At 37.5% G+C, this 21,326-nt stretch overlaps 1 protein-coding gene across 1 annotated transcript in view; it reads right to left on the reverse strand.

Moving 5' to 3' along the window:
- The window catches only part of EXPH5 (exophilin 5), a 744,233-nt gene that overhangs the window by 533,833 nt on the left and 189,074 nt on the right, over positions 1-21,326 (reverse strand). The window lies entirely within an intron of this gene.

Here is a 21,326-nt window from a genome sequence, read left to right on the forward strand (position 1 = left end):
GATGTTGAATCCTAGTGCCTGCAGGAGTGAGATAACTGTGTAGTTTGTGGTGTAGGGATCTGGAACATTCTGACTGTGTCAGGAGGTCATCCAAGTATGGAAAAATTTGAGTCCCTTGGACCCTGCAATAAGCAATCACTGGAGCTAGACACTTGGTAAATACTCCTGGAATTGTAGAGAGTCCAAAGGGCAAGGCAGAGAACCAAAAATGTGAGGAACCCACAGAAAAATGTAAAGTTCCTGTAGTTGAGCATTATAGGGATGTGTAGGTAGGCATCCTTTATGTCCAAGGTGGCTAAAAATCCCAGAGGCATTACCAAGGAAAAGAGGGTCTAGAGAGTAAGCATACAAAAAGTGGGTGTTTGTAAGAAAAGGTTGAGGTGGGAGAGATCTAGGATAGGTCTCCACGGTCCATCCTTCCTTGTGGCTAGGAAGAGTTTGGAGTAAAAGCCCTTTCCCTTTTCTGCCAGGGGGATGGGTTGTATTGAGAGAGGAGGCTGTCTATGACTGGCTGGAAAAGGGAAAGTTAGTCTTTGGGTGGCTGTGGGATGCCTCTTAAAGAGGGTGGGATGATCCAGGACATGAAATAACCCTTTTCTATAATGAACATGAACCACCTGTCTGAGGTAATGCTTTGCCAAACTGGAAGACAGTGAGAGAGCCTTAGGGATAGGGGAATGGAGTCTGGGAGGGTGGGCAGTAAAGGCAGGTAGCCACAGACTACCTGTCCTGTCCTGAAACTGAGGTTTATGGGCAAGAGTCTGAGCAGGCTTGGAAGGGGTCTGCTACTTCCTGGTGCTCTTTCTGCTCTTAGAATGGGGGGGGGGGTGTTTCCTAATGAACTGGGTCTTGGTGGGGTAGTTCCTAATAAATTTGGGGATAAGAGAGAAGAACAAGTGTTTGAGGTCCTGGAGTTCCTTCCCCTTTTGTTAAAGGGTCTTGAATAGCTCAGCCACTTTAGTCCCAAAAAGGATAGAGTTATCCAGGGGAGCATCCAGGAGTTTTGCCCTAGTATTATCAGGTAAGGGTTGTAGTCTTAACCATGAGTATCTTCTAAGGACTGAGGCAGAAGCTTCTGCAGCATCACAGCTGCATCTAATTGAATGTCTTGTGACTTGAGAAGACAATGAGATGAGGCTAGATATTTGAGCCTTGGGAGGTGAGTCAGGGAGATCTGCCAAAAGCTTGGTGACCTGAGTCAAAAGGGCCAGGGAATATTTAGACATATGCATCTGGTAATTTACTGCTCTAAAGTCCAAGGTAGCAGAAGTGTAAACTTTTTTGCCAATGCACTCCATTATTTTACTGTCCTTATCAGTGGGAAGGACAGAGGTAGAGGGAAGCACTCTGGATGGTTTATCTGCAGAAACTGAAACAGTGCCAGGATCTGCAACAGGGCATTTAATCAGGAATTTTGCCCCTTCAGGCACCTTATAGAATCTGTCAGGCCTTCGAGGGGCAGGTGGTTGGGAATCAAGATTCACAGAAGTTGCACTGAAAGCATCCAAGAAGGTTGGCAAGACCGGAGGAATGGCAGAAGGAGCAGTTGTGTCCATCTGCAAAGATCATAGTATCTTTTTTGGACCTCTGATATTTCAGAGGAATCCCACTTAAAATATTCTCTCATTTTTGAAATGGTCTCACCAAAGGTGAGGTCTTCTCCTGGAGAGTCATGTCTCAGCAGAGTCCTCCTCTGGAGAAGCATACCCAAGAAGGTATGGCATCTGAGACATATAGGAAAGAGAGTCCTCCGAAGAGGAGTCTGAAAAATCCTCAGCTTCAGGTTGGAGTGTGTCCTTGACCTGAGGCCTGGGACTAATAAGAGAGGGGGTAGCCAGTGAAGAAGCAAGCACAGCAGGCCTTAGGGCCATAAAAGTATTACATAGACTCTGGGAAAAGGCTTGCCAGTCCGGTTGGCTTTCTATAGGGGGGAGACATGTTTAGTCTTTTGCTTCTTTTTCAGGGAAGGCCTAGAGGACATAGGGCAAAAAGAGGGCCTAGATTCTGTTTGCATTAAAGTAGTGGCAGAGTCTGTATGAACAGCTGTAACAAGCTGAGGTTTTCCCTCATTGGTGGCAGCCGACATCTGCAAGACCTTCACGGATGTGCTTTCCACCCTAGGTTCTGCGGCTTCCCGAATGGTACCTGCTATGCCTATTTTCGTAGATTCCAAATGTTCCTCCAGGTGAACGTTGACCACAGCAGGGACGTCAGGTGGAGGAGGTGCAGCAGCAAGTTTAGACCTGAATAATTTGGTCTTCTTTTTGGGTGGCTCTACAGTCTGACCAGATGGCCCTTCCATTGCAAGTGCCAGGCATTTAAGATGGGGGTTTTCTAAGTAAATATTATGGTGGTGCAGACAACTGCAGAGTATCTTAGGTACAAAGGCCTGACAGATCACGGAAGTTTGATGATCATGTGTAGGCTTTAAGCAGAAAAGGCAGAGCTTGTCAGCATCCTTATGGGGAATCTGTCGTCTGCACCTAGACTTTACTTTCCTGAATGACATGAACCTAAACAGGCATGCAGTGACCCAAAAGAATCAGAAAAACACCCCCAATGAGGTACTTATCTTTTAAATTCAAATAACTTGACGGCAGGTATGGCAGGAAGAGCTGATGTTTGACTGGTGGCACAGAAGTTCTGAAGAAAGGTGCGTGCAGGCATCACTTTTGCCCATGCTCCCTTGGCCAATGTCAGACGTCCCACGTACCTAACAGTGACTAGAAGCTTTTGTATACTGGCCGGATGTTCAGGTAGCTAGCAGAGGATAACCCAAGGGTTTTGAATACTGCAACATGAGAATAGAAGGACATTTAACACAAAATAATGTACTAGAGAAACCACAATGTAAGTAAGAAGTTGCTCCTTTAACACTTCTCTAATGCTTTGCAGCTGTATGTAAATCATTACACAGTACCTACTATATCACTTTGTGGGGTTGATTATTGAGAAAAACTGACTCTCAGTCAAACCAAAATCAAGCACACTATCATCTTCATTGTTTGCAAAATCTCTTGCAACTAAAGCATGAGGAGTGCAAAGAGGAATGAAATTAATTTTAAAACAAGAATGCTTCCAAATTTGACCAATACATTTAAGTCAATTTTACCTGAACAGATTAACAGCGTGCCTGTGATTTAATTAACATGACTGATCAGTAAGGAGGTAGTACAATAAGGACTTATTTGTAACAATTTTTATGGAAAACAATGACTACTGAGCCATCCTTTACCCATGACTGTGCCATTATGCAGCAATCTGTTACAAAACTGAAGGTTAAGGTAGGTAAAGGGGTGCCATAACCACTACAAAGCAGAAATTGCACAGCTTATCAAACAGCAAACTAATGTTACTCAAGTTGCAACTGATATATCAAGCATATGTTATGTTATTCAAGAAAATTTACACAAAAATGTTATGTGTGGTATACTTCACAACTGTTGGATCAACGAAAGTTTGTCTGTAAGTCTAATATTTTGTATTTAGTCAATAATTGGCACATTAACCCACTGGGATGAATTTAGCACTATTGTACATTTCACTTATGATATACATATTTATTTTTATTTAAACAACTGTATTACAAAATAAAATATTACTGATCAGTTTTGGCTTTGCTGTCTTGCATAACTAGCTGCAGGCTACAATACTGTTGTTGGGCAATTTACTGTTATATATTTTATTTTGCATTTGTGCGTATGTTACTGTGTAGTTTGTCTGTTAATTAGGTGAATTATTCATATTTTCTTGTATGCTATTTAATACTAAAATAAAATACACACACATATGCATACAGCTTTACTGACAATGACATTACATTAAATGTTTACTTAAAGCACAGTCTTTTCTGTCAGATTAACTACTTTACATCAAACTACTACAGAAAATATATAGTACAATAAAAGCTTGAAAAAACTGTAAATGTAAGCTCATTTCCAGTTTGGGTGGTTCTTGTTAAAACCCAACCCTGCAGTGGTAATGAGGTGCTCTGTTGTGTTGTCTGACCTTGGTACTCCTCTGGGCAGTTTGGTATTACAGAATACTGGCCATATTACCATGTATTATTACTGGTGTATTGTTTAAACTCTCAGAACAAAGGACTGTGGGACAAAATGGGCTCAGTTATATAACTAATTTGGGGTTCTGAGGATGTCTTAATGTATACAAAAGTGCTTAACCAAGTGGATTTGTTACTTTCAAGATTTTTAGATTAAAACTGTGTTTTAGCCTTCTGGCTGGCTTCCTCATCTTTATTATTGGAATTGTTTTGCAGCCTGGATACTTGTGGATTCTTTTGGTTATATTTAATAACAGCATAGTGTACAAAAAAATGAAACCATAGCCAATGATTTTAGTACTCCAAATAACTCATATAGCCTTGTTGGTGAGGTAGGGGACCTGACAAATGTGTATCAGGTGTTAGGGTAGATACATGTGATAAAACAACCTACATGCATGGATAACATGTGATAAAACAACCTACATGCATGGATAACATTCTTGACATTGCTTGGGTCAAGAATGTTAAAACTAATTTTGCTTTGTGATGCATTCACTGATAATCAGCTAGGGTCACCTGTGTTTGACTTGTGGCTACTTAAATTATATAGCTGGGAACTCACAGATGTGCCTAGTGAGAAAGGGTGTTTTACATTGCTGAACTTATTCAGATCTTAGAAAAATTAAATGCTCAGGACTGCGAAGAAGAAATATGTTCATTGTTATAAAGACTAGCTGGGAAAGATTTTAAAAAATATATTGACCACCTGACAGAGGAACGTGTTACCACTTGTTCTAACCTATCTGCTAAATAAAACAGGAGTACCCAAGGGTCAATCCTTAAACCTCTGCTCTTTAATATTTTCATAAACAGTTTACATCTAGTTTCCCTTCAAATCACACTCGTGCAATATGTGGATGACTCCATAATCATATCCTCCTACAACAACTTTCAAGATCTCCTAAAAATAATCCAAAAACCTTTCAAATCCACAGAAACCTGGCTTAATGACTCTCAATTACTTCTAAATGCCAAAAAAATGAACTATTTATTTTCTCCATCAAACTAACCTCACAAGACTTTAAAATTTACTCCCAAGACAAAACGGAAATTCGGGTTGTTCACTCAGCAAAACTATTTGGTATAACAATAGACAATAAACTCTCCAATGAGCAACACATTCCTAACACTATAAAAAGAACTCACTTCAAACTAGGTAAACTCTACAGGCATCAAAAGTACATGGGTGGACCCACAAAAATCAAGCTGGCCAAGTCTTTACTACTTCCCTCCCTCTTTTACAGTACTCCCATCTTCACACACTTTCACTCATCTCTCTTTAATAAACTACAATGCTGCTACTATAAAATTGCAAAATTTGCCTCCAGCTTGCAACACCGTACCAATCATTGCCAACCTATCAAAATGCTTAATTGGCATGAATTCTCTCAATACCTCAGTTACACCCAACTAAATCTGGCTCACAAGCTAATATACAACCCTGAGAAATGCCCTGCTCTACTTTCAATCCTATAACCCCTCTAGAAATCTACGGTCCACAAATAAACAACTTCTGATCATATCAAAACCAAACAAAAGAGCAGGACAAAGCCTATACCCCTATTCCGTAACTAAATTATGGAATGATCTACCAACATCTATTACTTTATTGATTCTCTTAATGCTTTTAAAGCCTCACTAAAAAGCTACTATCTTAACAACCCCACATGTCCTTACACCCTTAATACCAGACCACCATAATGTTCTCCTTATTACTCCCTCTATTCAAAGCTATAACCAATCACTTACAACCAATCTACCTATTTCTCCCCAACTCATTCCCAAATGAAAAAAAACATATATAGTGAGTGGGTACTAGTGTATATCTCAGTTTTTAATGCAATTTACTTAAAATGAATTAAATATAATTTATTTTTTCTACGAAATGTCTTTACCTTCACCTCTGTGTTAAACAAGGTGCTACAGTATTTGTAAAAAATAAATGTTTGCTATAATGTGATAATTGTTGTCTATATTTCTTATATAGTTTAAAGCCTTTCTTTCTAAAATTTTACAACTACCTATCTTCTGTCATCTGATGTTATTTTATTCATTGTGGAGCTTTTCTCCCTGGGCCTCCACTAAAAATGGGTTTCTGACCCAGTGGACTTTCCCAGTCAATAAATAAAACAAACAAACAAACTACCAGGATATTTACCCCCATTGTGTTCTATTTGCCATGAGAATGTAGAACTTTTTAAGCAGTTAGAGATAAGGTAGGATCACCATACCTTATAATATACATGCTTTACTTAATTAAAATTGCAAGTGGGACTCAAGCATGCTGGGTTTATAAATCATATATTCCATTTCAAACAATCTGCATAATGGCTACTTTGTTCTCCTTCCTGAAATACTACATAGACTCAGATTAGACAGAAAAACTAACGTTTTTGGAAAAATGTATACTTTTCCCAGCCAGTTACTGCATTATTGTACAATTTTAGAAGACTTATTTGTACTTCACTGAATCCTAACAGTGGCATCAAACAAACTACATGAGAGTGATTTAAGTTAACAGAGAAAGCTGGGAAGAAAAATGTCACTGGAGAAATGTAAGTTGAATCTAAGTAATGGCAACAGTAGAAAATAAGTGGAGTCTGAGAATCTACAAGGTCTATGAGAAGTAGATATAAGGCAAACTAAGCTTATCATACCAAAGATAAGAAGAAAGCATATTTTAAGCATCAACCGCAATTTAGGAAGGAAGCACAATCTAATTCCAACATTATAATTGGAGATATTCCTGTAACAGACTCCAACATTCAGACTAAGCTTTTCTTAGATCACCTAATTAAAGATAAAAGACAAAAGTGGAGCATTTTTTCTGGATATATTCCTCCCAGGTTGTAAGCAAGGCCAAAAATAATGTAAAAGGTTATCAAAACAATTAGGCCTTTTTATAAGCTGCAGGATGCAAAAGTCTAAACATTTTTTCTCCTGGGGTTTACTGGTTAGTACACCATCCAGTGTCTTTTGCACCTCTTTCAGGAATCCTTAATCACAACTTATGCACAAAAACGTGAAAAGATGACTAAGGGATGTACTGCATCTATTGTCAAGAATCATAGACCTGTAAGTTTAACATTTATTTTTATGTAAACATTTTGAAAAGCTCCATTAGAGATATTTGTTAATACTCTGGATTTTAAGTACTCTGGATTTTAAGTTGGGCAGCCGTGGTGTGCAGCGGTTAGCGTTGCTGCCTTACAGCAAGAGGTTCTCTGGTTCGATTCTCAGCTGGGGTGCCTTCTGTGCGGAGTCTGCATGTCCCTCCCTGTGGTCGCGTGGGTTTCCTCCGGGTGCTCCGGTTTCCTCCCACATCCCAAAGACATGCAGTAGGTGGATTGGACACTCTAAATTGGCCCTAGGTGTGAGTGTGTGTGTGTGCCTTGGGTGCCGGGCTGGCAACTCGACACCATAAAACTCCACTGCCAATCATGAGCAGACAGATGGTCCGCTGTGGCGACCCCTAACTGGGAAAAGTCGAAAGAAGACGACGACTCTGGATTTTAAGTTGGACCTAAGTCAGCATGGTTTTGTCCCAGGATGCTCATGTGAAACAAATCTACTGAGCTTTTACCAGTCTCTTTGGGAAGCCATGGCTATAGGATTATTTGCTGATGCTGTCTAGTTAGATTTCCCTGAGGCATTTAATGTGGTACAACATATGTGTGTGTCAGTAATGGTTGAAAATAATATAAGCAGGTACATGGTCAGATGGGTAAATGACTGGTTAAGACATATATGTTATATGGTAAGAACAGGTAATATATTTTCAGACAAGAAGTCATTTTCCTCATGTATTCCCCAGGTCTGATATTACAATATTTACATCAAGTCTCCTTCCAGCTAATAAAATCTGTCTAAGTAAATATGCAAATAATACAAAAAAATGGGTTAGTACTTACCTCAGCTGGGTGCAATATAGGATGAAAGTTACTTTGAGAATCTGGAATCCTGGGCTATCACATCTCATATAGAGTTTAATGTTGAGATAACTAGCGTTTTGCATTTTAGCAATGCTAACCCATGTTACCGAAATGCTATGAATGGTTGTTAGAAGAAACAGAGGTAATACAGAACTTGGGTATTAAAATTAAAAGCAAACTCAATTTTGGGTTTAACTTGCTGGAAATACTTAGAAGATCTTATTATAGCAATAACCCATGCCTGGGTGTGGGTAATGCTGGATTTACCCACGGTTGGCGTGGTTTGGTCCCAAGGCGGCCGAGGGACCAAACAAAGCCAACCGTGAGTAAATACAGCATTACCCACACCCAGAAGTGGGTTATTGCTATTATACCATGACTTTATTTAAGAAAATAAACTATTACTTTTCTTAAATAATGGCATAGTATAATGCCTGTTTACTGCCCTTCCGCAGATGTCTGGCATCCGCGGCAGTTCTGATGTACTGCGCCTGCGCGGTACATCAGAGTTGAGCAAAACGGAGAAAGCAAGATCTCCGTTGCTTTTTTTTTTACTATTTTCGCTATGTTAAATGGGTTTAACATAGCGAGACAGTTTTAAAATAAGCAACGGAGATGTCCGTTGCTTATTTTAAAACTGTCTCGCCATGTTAAACCCATTTAACATAGCGAATAAAAAGCAACGGAGATCTTGTTTTCTCCGTTGCTTTAAACCTGTCTCGCTATGTTAAATGGGTTTAGCATAGCGAGACAGCTTTAAAATAAGCAACGGAGATCTTCGTTGCTTATTTTAAAGCTGTCTCGCTATGTTAAACCCATTTAACATAGCGAGACATTGTTTTAAAAGTAGAGTTATACTAATGGAAAAAAGTCCGGGCGACCGGACCTTTTTCCATTAGTATAACTCGATTTACAATGCGCACGCTGGCCAATCAGCGTGCACGTTTTGGGGGGGTCATGGTATAATATGATATCAAAAACATTCTTAGACCCATTATTAGTACAGATAAGAAAGTACTGATTCCATTATATAAAGCCATGTCTTGAATTTTGGGCATCCTTTTGTTACTAGTTAAGAAGTTTACAAAATGTCCAGAGAACTTAGACTAGGCAGGTTAAAGGAAGGAGAGATGTTGAATGCAAGAAAAGACAGGAAATATTGTCTCTTTATTCCATAAATTATAGACTAGCTAAGGGTAATATAATTGTTGTTTATAAAATATATGTAACGACATCCATGCTTCAGGTATATGGATTATTGAAAAAAGGGTCATACCCTAACAAAAAGGAATAACCTGATGATAGCTGTAACAATAGGTAATACAGCTACAGTTTACATTTTCACTTAAACTCTTGGGAAAGTTTTGACCAGTTGTTTGTGGAAGCACTCAGCCTGGGAAATGTGAAGTGTGCCTGTTTAAGTTCATGACTTGCTCCTAGGTAGTATGCATAACAGCATCTTAAAAAAATACAATTAGTAACAAAGCTATGACTGGCTATACTTCTAAACTTATTTTGCAGCAAAAATGTGTCACTTTCTTTGCAATGCAAATAATGCTGGCTAAGGCTTTCAGCTGTTAATGAACTTCATCCTGCAGTCCTTAATTTGAATCCTACTGTCTCTACTTGCCTGCTAAGGAAACTCTGAGCGACTCACTCAACCAGCGAATGCTAAAAGTTCACTCCTGAAAAGGGACAACTGGGGGAGTGGGTTTACCTGGTTAATAAATGAGCAAAAATAATAACAACAATGATAATAGCAAAAAGAAATGGACTCATGAACTGCATAACATATACATGGCACAAAGTAGAACAAGCAACATTCTGGCCATGTGTATTTCAGTATAGTACTTGTTCCCAAATTATAATGAAAGCCCTAAGAACATTTTAAACTGCTACAGTTTATCTAACTGCACAGAGTCATCTCTATGCATAGTATTTCACTGTCTCCTTAAATTTTCTATCAGTCAAATAAAACGTCAGTTGAAGAATAGTGATGCCCATGCTTTCATCAAAACTAGTGAAACATACGACAGATCACAGGGTGCGGTTTTATGTCATGTTTGTGTAGGTTACAAACAGTGCAGCTTAATGCCTACATATAATTACCCTGTCTTTTATAATAATGATTATTCCTGGCTGTCTTGTAACATGAAAAGAATTAACAGCTTGAAAGTAATACAGAAAAGACATCAGTACCAGAGTTCTCAGGGTATTACTCACCTCTGTAGCAACCTGAATGACAAGTCTATGTAAAGCATGGCATATTTAACACATCAGTGTAATGGAACATAAAACTCTCCTTTGTTAGTGAGGGAAAAATTTGCATGCCTAGCCTTTTACCAAAAATAAATAAATAGATAGGGAGCAGTCTCACAACACCCTAAATCGATAACATTAAATAAACAATCTCTCTCTCTCAGTTACGTCACATTTACAGAACAGAGCACAAAGAAAAAGAGTCCAACCTAGAGAAATAATAACTGATAAAGGAGATGCGAGAGTCACATCCTTATCTTCCAAAGTACAGTGTTACTGAAGAAAACTACTGGTGGAATGCTAAAATCTCTTTTACGTTATAATATATTCTTTAGCGCCGACTTCCAGGTGGGTTACTAACAACTGACAACATGAGGCAACATGCAGACTGTGTTGCAACAGCCATAACGTAAATACATTTAAGTGTGTGCTTTTATATTCATGCATTTTGTTACCAAGCTGATGGTTTTATGCCTTTGCTTAAGTACTATTCTCACATTGACATTTTCGGTTGTCCATGTACATATGTACCCATCGATATTATTTTCAATGCCAAGGTCCTTAATGCTACTGCATATGGTCATTTGTCCAGGGATGATTTGGTAATTATTGTACAATCAACATGCCCTGCTTTGATTGTTTTTAAACCTTTGCTAATTTTAATTACAGGAATACTGGATGTTGGGCTGGTTCTGATCAATGTATCGTGCAGGTGCAATTTTTCAAATAGAAGTCAATCAGCTGTGGTAATACCTATCACGCCTAGGTCCCCCTCTATAAAGTTTGTAGGATACAATTTGGGAGGTGAGCACTATTAAATGCTTGCAAATGATGGTAAGAACATTTTAAGATTGTTTACTTAAAGGTGTGCATAGCTCACCACCTTACAGTCCTTGTGATCTCTCAACTAGTATTGGTTCTAAACAAAAAGCAAAACTAGTTCCTGCTGTTCTGTCAATGTAGTTCATGTTTTGCAGCTCCTTTACTTTAAGAATATTTGAACTTTCTGAGCTGAATCAAGTGACGTGTGTTTAGGTTGCATAATGTAGTGTAATTGTCTACAGCTGGCCTGACAAAGACACATACTGGGGTATAACTGCTTCCCACGTGGTTACACCTCCAAGTATAAGGTAGACTACAAAGAAAGCCTTTCTTTTCTGGCTTTGGTTTCAATAAAATGCTCGAATGTTAATTGGTGGTCTATAATTATTCTTTCAGTGGGCATTTCACTTGGTACTTTTGATGTGTCCCCATTTATTCTGAAATCAAAAACATAACCTTTCCCTGAACTTGGCAAATATACATTTAGTGGAAGTAAGGATGACACTATTACTACTGTACCAAGTACTGATTTTATTTAAACTTTTCTGAAGCTTTTACACTTCCTTAGTGGAGGTAACTGTAATAACTAGTTTGTAGTCACCAACATACATTGCAAGCTATAACACAGCAGCTACAGTTATTGGCTAGGCTTGAAATGGCCTTTCAAGACAGTTAGCCTAGTATTCACTTATGTACAACCAGGTGGGTTACAATGGTTACATACATGGAAGTTAATACTAGAGAAAGCAAGCATATTAAGATGTAACATATGTTTTAGTGGGTGGGTTTGGCATAATGGTTAAAATACTCACTTCAAAGACAAAAAGTCTACACTGATTCTGGCCTTGGGTTATTGGCTTGGCTTAAAATGGCCCTTCATGGCAGTTAGCCTAATATTCACCTATGAACCTAAAACTCCAAGTACCGATCTCACTATCTTTGTAAATTGTAATTTTTTGTGTTATCTTCATATATGATGTAACAAACCTCAATTGTAATTTTGTGCTCGTTTCATAAACACATTTTACAAAATAAAATTACACAGGTATGAACAATGAAATAGACAAAAATAGCCAAATCTGGAATAGGTTTTCAAGCAAATTAGCCCTGAGTACATAGAAACTACTGAACTAATACATACAAAATATGAAAAATCAGGAAATAATAATTATGAAAAGTAAATAGCTATAAAACATAATATTTATGAATTTATAAAATAACTCAATAGGATGCTTCAAGAACAGAAAACAGGGATTTGCAAAGCAATAAACAAAACAACATAATTCCAAGTCAACCGGATAAAAATGCAGACAAGTTCAAAACAGATTTCTGTCGCTCCTCTAAATCCAGCTATAAGCTCTGGCCTAGAAACCGTCCAAGGTAAGCCCAAAATGACCCGCTAAAAGTCTTCATGTAAATTTCCAAGTCAAATGCTCAACAAGGAGGTCAGTAGTAACAAGAGGAAAATGAACAACTTCAGTCAGGCAACAAAACACCCAGCGATCAGTTATAACTCAACATCCCCAAGCCAGGGTGTACAATCTTCAGAATACAAACAAGGTCAACGCCATAGCAAGAGTGAGATTTGCAGGACATTTGCCTGAGACAAATTTGCAGGGATACTGAATGTTTAAAAAACAAAACTCTGACAGTATATAACTTCTAAAGTAAGCTATCATAACCGCTTTATATACAGCTTGTAAATGGTGCAACTGTCCTGCTTTTTTAAGGTAGTTAAACATTAAGAAATCACAATTTTGATAACTTGCAGACAGCTTATAAACTATCAAACTGCTATTAAAATGTTTAACATTTTACAAGGTATCGGGCAATGACACCTAGACACTAAGAGTGGGAACCAAATTGGGTGTGCTCCCCAGATTACCAAATTCTCTTGCTATAGCTCTGATTAAAATTCTTGTCAGGATGCCAGAAATGAAGAGATTAATTTGAGTAGCTGCAGAAATTATGGTAAGTCCCCATAAAACACTGTAAAGGCAGCTCAAACTAGAAAAAAATAAAGACAAATTAGTCACAATGGAAATAAAACTTAACAATCAACACATCTTCAGGCAATCCGTTTGTTAAACCCCACATAAACGGAAACTGAACTCATATGACAATGTAACAACAAATATCAGCAAAAGGAATGCATTACATAGCACACTTAGAAATATCAACACAGTCTGAATCACAGTTCAGTACAAAAAAGGGAAGAACTTATATATATATATATATATATATATATATATATATATATATATATATATATATATATATAGCGCTACTGAATATAGTTGACAGACCCAAAGTCAATATACTTAATATTGACCACAAAACGTCAACAATGCAAATGTCAACATGTCAATATACATGCACAGAGCACAAAATTAAAATTAAAAAAATAAAAAAAAAAACAAAAAACAACAAAGAATATTTTTTGCAGGACAGTAGGGTCTCTAAATCCCCAAGTGGGGGGCTACAAATCCCCACATCCCATGCTAATTACATATATTAACTCAAAGTTCACACTATAGCAGAGAAAGGGCTTATTCCCCAACCCCGAAAACTGTGCAATCTGACACACCTGTAGACTAAATTGTGTCAACTTAACAAATGTCAATCAAGCCTTGATTCAACCATACTCATTTCCCCATATATATTTATATACAGATACATATTTATGTATTTATTTTATTTTACATTTGTTTACCGGGAGAGTCCAACTGGGCAAAAAGCCCATTTCCAGCGGAGGCCTGGGAAGAAAAGGTCCATTAACACACAAACAGTAGACTTATAAACAGTACATAAAAATACAGGTATGTAGAAAAAAAACAGAAACATGGGTATATAAATAAAACAAAGATAAATAAAACAAAATCCACGTCAGCAGAACCAGCAGCAAAGAGTCCAATATTAAGTGCTTTATTAACATCCACTTTTTGTTCAAGAAAACTGAACTTCTTCAGACAAACTTCAAAAGGTAACAAATGTAAAAAAAACTCCTTAAATACACAATTAACAACACATGGTACATTTGAATGGACCAACCGGCTGGTTAAAACTCGCTGACATCAATGTGTGGGAAAAAGCTGATCTCAAAGCTTCTTAAAGTGCTACTGCATACAAAAATCAGGTCTTTACAAATTGTGTTTTGAAATCAAACTGACCAAAATAAAATGAAAAATTGTCAATGAAAATGTGTCTAAACATAAAATATTTAAAACCAAAAAAACGAAACATAATAAATGGAACTGATTTGATAATGAAAAATAAGAAATAAAACATGAAAAATAATAAATCATGAATGAAGAGTAAAAATAATAAAATTACCTCTGCATACTTCAGAGTTTCAAAATGCAAGATAAACTTACTCTGTCGTTAAGACCAGGAGGTCTATATGAACAGAGCTTCAGCTGCCAAATCACTTCTAGGCGCTCAATAATAGTTGGAAAGGACCCCCCCTGATGTCGAAGGGAACCTGTCCTAACACCCTAAAAGTAAAACTGTGCTGAGGGTGGTCATTAACATGTTTCACCAAAGCGTTTTCACACTTATTTTTCCTAATACAATATAAATGCTCATAGATTCTTTCGTTAAAACCTCTGTCAGTCTTGCCCACATAAAATGCTGGGCAAGACTGGCAGCAAGCTAAATAAACAACTGATCGAGATTTACAGTTGAATCTACCAACAGTGGAGAAAGAAGACCCAGCAATTTTGAAACTCGAACCAGTGGCAATGTGCCTGCACATGTTGCAACTCTCACATTTGAAAGTGCCCTCTACTCTAACACGAGTGTCCTTTTTTGTTTCTAGTATCCGTTTGAGGTTATCACCCCTGCTGTATATAAAACTAGGCAAAGTACCAAACCTGGCTTGCAAGGCATCGTCACATCAGAAACATGGGTATAGCTGTTATACATACATGACATTACTAGGACAGCTGAAATGAAGTAATATGCAAACAGCAATATGTATACAATTTAGAAAAGAGAACAACTGAAAAGGATAAAGCTATTTTACATTGCAGATAGGTGGCCATTACCAACAGATATATGTACAGACATAAGTCTTTGGTACTTTGCCAATGCAGAGTTTTGGGAGAATCTGGTGTTAATCAGGATGTATACCATGTAACAACCTGTCAGAGACTGATACAGTAGATGAAAATGATTAGTAATTTCTGTAGTGAGCTCGAACTAGAAGGATGACGTAGGAAGTTTGCATTCAGATTTGAATCAAGTGGTGTGTTAGCGAAGGTGGGGGTACAGCAGGGATATCAGAGTTATGATCATGGAGAGCAAGTATAGATTAAAGTACAGAATTTACTTTGGCAGACAGTTAACCTGAGCTATTCCTGCTTTTGGTTACTTCAATGAGTGTTTTGTTGGTGGATCTTAGTACACGGTTGTTTGTATAGTGGTTTAGTAGGCCTTGTAGGGCTGGGTTTTTTTGGGGGCTGGTATAGGATTTGGTGGGCAGTTGTAAGTTGGTTAAAGATAAGCAAGTTCGGTAATTTCAGCCAGGATAACTGTCTGACGGCTAGACACCAATGGGTCCTGAAAGCTGAGTTGGTGGCAAACTTTGTGATTTTGCGTAGCAGTTGGTTAGTTTGTTTAATTCACCTTTGTTTAGACTAATTAGTATGGCAGATGTATGGAGTAATGTAGAAATTAGGGAAGTTCTAGCAATCATGGCTTTACTGTTATCAGTGACGTAGTGTTTGCATCAGTAAAGGGTTCCAAGTTTTTTGTCTACTTTTGTTATTGTTTGTGATTGTCGAATTTCATATATCTATGATAACCCCTAGTAGTTTGGTCTGTGTGAATGGTGAGATAAGGGCATTGTAGAGGAGATCATTTTAAAGGGGGGAATGGGGTCTATGGCTTTTGTGGGATGAAATAACATAAGTTGTGTTTTTTTTGGGTTGAGTATTAGCTGTGAGTCAGTCAGCTAATAAGGATTCGATGGTGGTAAAGGATTCTTGGGTAATCTTTGGCAGTAGATGGAGGGGGGGCAGAGAAGATTTAGGTTGATTTGCCAGTATACATACACACATACATATACATATATATATATATATATATATATATATATATATATATATATATATATATATACACACACACACACACACACACACACACACACACACACACACACACACACACGTGTATATATAGAGACAAGAACAGAGATATCTCTCTCTCTCTCTGTAATATATATATAGATAGATATACATACATAGACACATTCAGTCTATTTTTTTTTTATTGAAAAATAATATGTCATCTTTTGTTACGTTAAATTGCTTTGCTGTGAAAGACAAATGCTGGGTGATTTTTAATAAAGTCCAAGAGTGGACAATAGTTGCATGATCTTGGAGTTGGTATATTTAATTAATGTTGGGGGTGCAAAGGGGTATGCTTCCTGAAAAAAAAAAAAAAAAAATTTTTTCCCTCTGTTTTTCAACATTTAGCTGGTTGACATTTTTAGACAATTTTTTTGCATTCAATACTCTGAATGTTAATTTCTATTAAATATGCGCGAGCGTGTGTGTGTATCGCTCTTTTTTCATTAAAGGCACATTTCACTGCATTTTAATTTACCCTGACCAAATCGCTGAAAGCTCAAATTACTTAAAATTCATTTCACCAACTCTCATTTCACTGAAGTGAAGTACTGGCACTGTGTAGAGTACTGTAAGGCAAGTAAAAAGTATATGCCCTTTCCCCCACTGTAGTGCGATCCTGGAGTTAGTATATATAGTTAGGGGGTGGGGGGGCATAGCAATAGAAATTTGAAAAGCTACTTTGCTGAGTGTCATAAAGCATCGAGAAGCCCAAGACGTTATTTTGCAAAGTTCATTTGTTCAAGAGTTTTACCAGGCTGTTCATTCGCATAGTTCAAGCAAGCTTAAAGACAGCAAGTATTACAGAAATAATAAAAGAACAAAGCATCGTGTTTATGCTAGTTACTTGTGCACATGTGTGTGTGTGTCTATTCATGCTAGATTGCAAGACTCCTACATGGAATGTATTAATATGGCAGATGGAGTTCAAAAACCTCAACCACTTGTGTTTGATCAGAATATTGCAGAGAACTGGAAAATATTTGAGCAAGAGTATGACATTTTTACATAAGCAGCTTATGGAGATAAAGATGCAAATACTAGAGTGTTCATTTTGCTAAACCTGGCAGCATCTGCGGCCACAGAAAGAGAGCGTTCATTGTGTATGCACCAGCAGTGCATGAGGGTGAAGGTGCTGACCACCATATTGTTGTGCCAGCTGAATCAAGGAAGGACCCTGAGTGTTTGAAGCGCAAGTTCAGAGAAATGTGCAACCTGCAGATGAACATGAGAGGCATTTATTCTACACAAGGAACCAGAAGCCAGGGGAAACATTTGCAACTTCCATAACTGACTTAAGAAATAGAGCAAAGACTTGTCGGGTTGGTGATTTAAAAGATGAGCTGATAAAGGACAAACGTGTATGTGGTATCAGCAGTGCTGCAGTGAGAAAGATTTTGCTTCAAGACAGTGATCTGACATTAAGTAAAGCAATAGAGATTTGTCAGATCCTTGAGGTCACTGAAAGACATACAAATATGCTTACAAGTGAAAAGAGCATGGGTTCAGAGCAAACGTAGATAGCATGCAATGCGGGGCAAGCAGAAACGGGCCTAAACAAGGAACTGCCAGAGTTTCCAAAGAAGGTGCAGAGTTTTCCAGAAAGTTCTAGGAAAAATGCAAGCTCCACTGCTGTTCCAGTGCAACACAAATGTGAATCAACAAAGCCCATGCCTAGCTTTATTGTTAACTGTCGCAACTGTGATGCAAATCATGAGTCTGAAAGGGAGAAGTGTTTAGCATTTGGTCAACAGCGCCACTCCGCTGTAAAGAAAGATTGCACAAAAAAGCAAGTTGATCAAGTAGTACCGAAACAGTCAGCTTTCTATGTGGATGGTGTATCAGTACTTAGAGAAAGAGTTGATGCTGAGAAGTATGACAAAATGACTTGAAGCTGAAACATTTGACTTTGATGTTATGTCAGTGCATAATTTTTCCACCACTAGACTAGACGAATTGAGAGACCACACTATGACTTATCCAGTTTTGCAAAAGCTTATTTACTACATCTCTGTTGGTTGCCCACCAAAGTAATCAAGTGTTTCAAGTGAAGTGCAACAGTACTTTCCTTACAGAGATGAACTGTTCTTGAAAGATGGCATTATTTACAAAGGTCCTAAACTTATTGCTACTGCTTCCATACAGCATGAATACATTAAAATTTTTCATCGTGGACATCCAGGTTTATTAACCGCAAAGAGAAGAGCAAGAGAATTAGTATTTTGGCGTTCATTGTCCAAAGACATTGACAGTGTAATTTCTCCTTGTTCAGTGTGTAATAGTACCAGAGCACATTTGCAGAAAGAACCTCTACAGTTGAATCCTATATGCAAACTACCTTGGTCTACTGTAGCTGCTATCTTCAAGTGGAACAATCAACACTATTTAGTTTTGGTAGACTCTTATTCAAACTGGTTTGAGATTGATTTACTACCAGACTTAATCTCAACAGCTGTTATCACCAAGTTAATACGTCATTTCTCAGTTCCTCACAAACTTTATTCTGACAATGGTACTCAATTTACTAGCCAGTTGTTTCAGAATTTTGAAAGAGAATGGGGCTTTGTACATGTTACTAGCAGTCCTGAGTATCCACAGTCCAATGGTCTTGCTGAACGAGCTGTACAAAGTGCAAAGCAATTGCTTGAAAAGTCAAAGCATGACAATACTGGTATATTTTTGAATTTATTTAATCTCAGAAACATACCTCATGATGATATTCTTGGCTCACCTGCTCAAAGACCATTTTCCAGACAAACTAGAACTACGCTACCTATTCCATCCAGTTTGTTGAAGCCTAAATCCTAGAACAATAAAACCATCAAGGCCCAATTGTTTAAGAAGTATGATATCCAGAAATCTAGTTATGACAAGTCGAGCAAATTTCTTCATTCGTTGAGGGAAGGAGAGACAGTGAGAATTCTGAAAATGAAAGGATTTGATCAAATAAGACAGATTACAGGCATTTGTGCCGAGCCAAAATCCTATTTGGTAAGCTCAGAGGGTGTTGAATATAGGATGAATTGTACACATCTTCTTCCTGTATCAGAATCATCATCATTGCAATCACAACATTGTATCTGTGATGCAAACTCTAAATCATCATCATCATTGCAATCACAACATTGTATCTGTGATGCAAACTCTAAATCATCATCATCATTGCAGTCACAATGTAGCTGTGATGCAAATTCCCAAACAAAGACTCAGACATTGTTTCCAGACCTGAATATGTTCAAAAGTCTGATTCTGTTCCAGACAGTGATTCGAGCATTCCGCATTTTGAAGAGATTGTCCTAGCTGCTAAATCTGATTCCCAATTTTATGTCACACAATATCATGGATGAGTTTCTAAGCCTAGTGTGAAATGCACAGCAACATGGACTTGACTGTATACACACACATACACACACACACACACATACATATATATATATATATATATATATATATAAATATATATATATATATATATATATATATATATATATATATATATATATATATGTGTGTGTGTGTGTACTTAGTATTGTATAATGCATGTCTTTAGATTACCTGTGATTTCTGCATGCTAAATAATCTGATGACAAATTGCATGATCTATTTCTCAAAGAGGGAGGATGTAGATCAGAGTATAATGTGTGTGTGCTATGTCTTTAAGAAGCATGTGAGGCTGTGCATGCACGTATTCCAGAAATGTGCCACCCCTAGTGACATTTTATAGAAGCAGCCTGTGAGTGAACATGCATAATCATAGTAGTTAGTTTGCATACAATTTACCTTTGTCAAAGTTAACAAGTTTTCATAATCATGTGTTTACATGGAATAAAGTTACTTAAACAGAACCCACGAAGACTCTTGTATTTGTGTACCGACATGGAAATGACAATAACCCTGGTGTAAAATTTGTGTCTAAACTTGCATCTACCCATCCAGTTATAAAGACTGGTAAAGGCAGCCCAAGTATTACTTATTCCACTGGCTATGAATGCACTCGGACTTAGAAACCTGCATCTCTTGTGAGTCTTGTTTATTTGTTAGTGCAGATTTAGTTCCGAAGTGTGGGGGGTTGAGGAGCCATTGGTTTTGCATTGAAACAGACGGTCAAAAAGGGCAGTCTCTTTCATGGCTCAAAAAGCAAGACGCGGGTTACCTCCCAGCAACCCCTACGCTACTAAGCATAAGGACAGTTGTGCTAAGCTATCAAGGCTGACGAAGGATGTAAGACCTCCGATTTATTTACTTATTGCATTTGTTAACTGGGAAAGCCCACTGGGCCTAGAATGAGCATATTTTCAGTGGAGACCCAGCGAGAAAAGTTCCACAATAATTACATACAAAGAAAATATTAATACGCAGAACAAGGAATGTTGAGCAGTACTATTCCACTGAATGAAAATAAGAACAACAGTGAAAATGATTACAATCCTGGTAAAATAGATGTAATAAATGTAATTTCCGTGGTTAGAACTCATTGGGGCCATGCCAGTTGTGTGATATTCTTTGATTTGTATATACCAAAGGGGGCACTGTATTCAATGATGTGTCTGCTAAAGGAAGAACACAGTGGTAGGAAACGTTATATGGAACTTGAACATATTCCCTTGGAAATTAATTGGGCCAGTTGGAAGGCTTTACTGACTATGGTGGAAAAATGATTATTAGAATAGACAGAGTTATTCACATATATATATAGATATAAATATACAAACACACACACATATATGTACATGTATGCATGTATATATTTGATTTTTTGAGGTATGGAAAAGTATTTCAGTGAACTTGCATAAAATCCTACTTTCTATTCATTCTGATGGTTTTCCATAGGCTAGCCAACAAGAAATTTGTCAACAAATTAGCTCAAAAATCACAAAATTGTGCATTTCAGATTTCGTGTCAAGAAGATATACAGCATCAGAAAGCAGAATGAAATGTAAAGTACAAAGACTGCTTAAAGCAGATTTCGTACAAACATCAAAAGGGAACAGCGGTAATATGAAAATATTTAAGATGTTTTGGGGGTATTCCTCTAATGTGGTAAAATCCACAAGATTCATGCTTCTGTATGGGTTGCTACATTGATCAAAATGAAAATTTTATTGTTCACTTTAAAAT

This window comes from Protopterus annectens, chromosome 5.part0 (genome assembly GCF_019279795.1).
Source record: "Protopterus annectens isolate FY-2018-M chromosome 5.part0, PAN1.0, whole genome shotgun sequence".
NCBI classification, from domain to species: Eukaryota; Metazoa; Chordata; order Ceratodontiformes; family Protopteridae; genus Protopterus; species Protopterus annectens.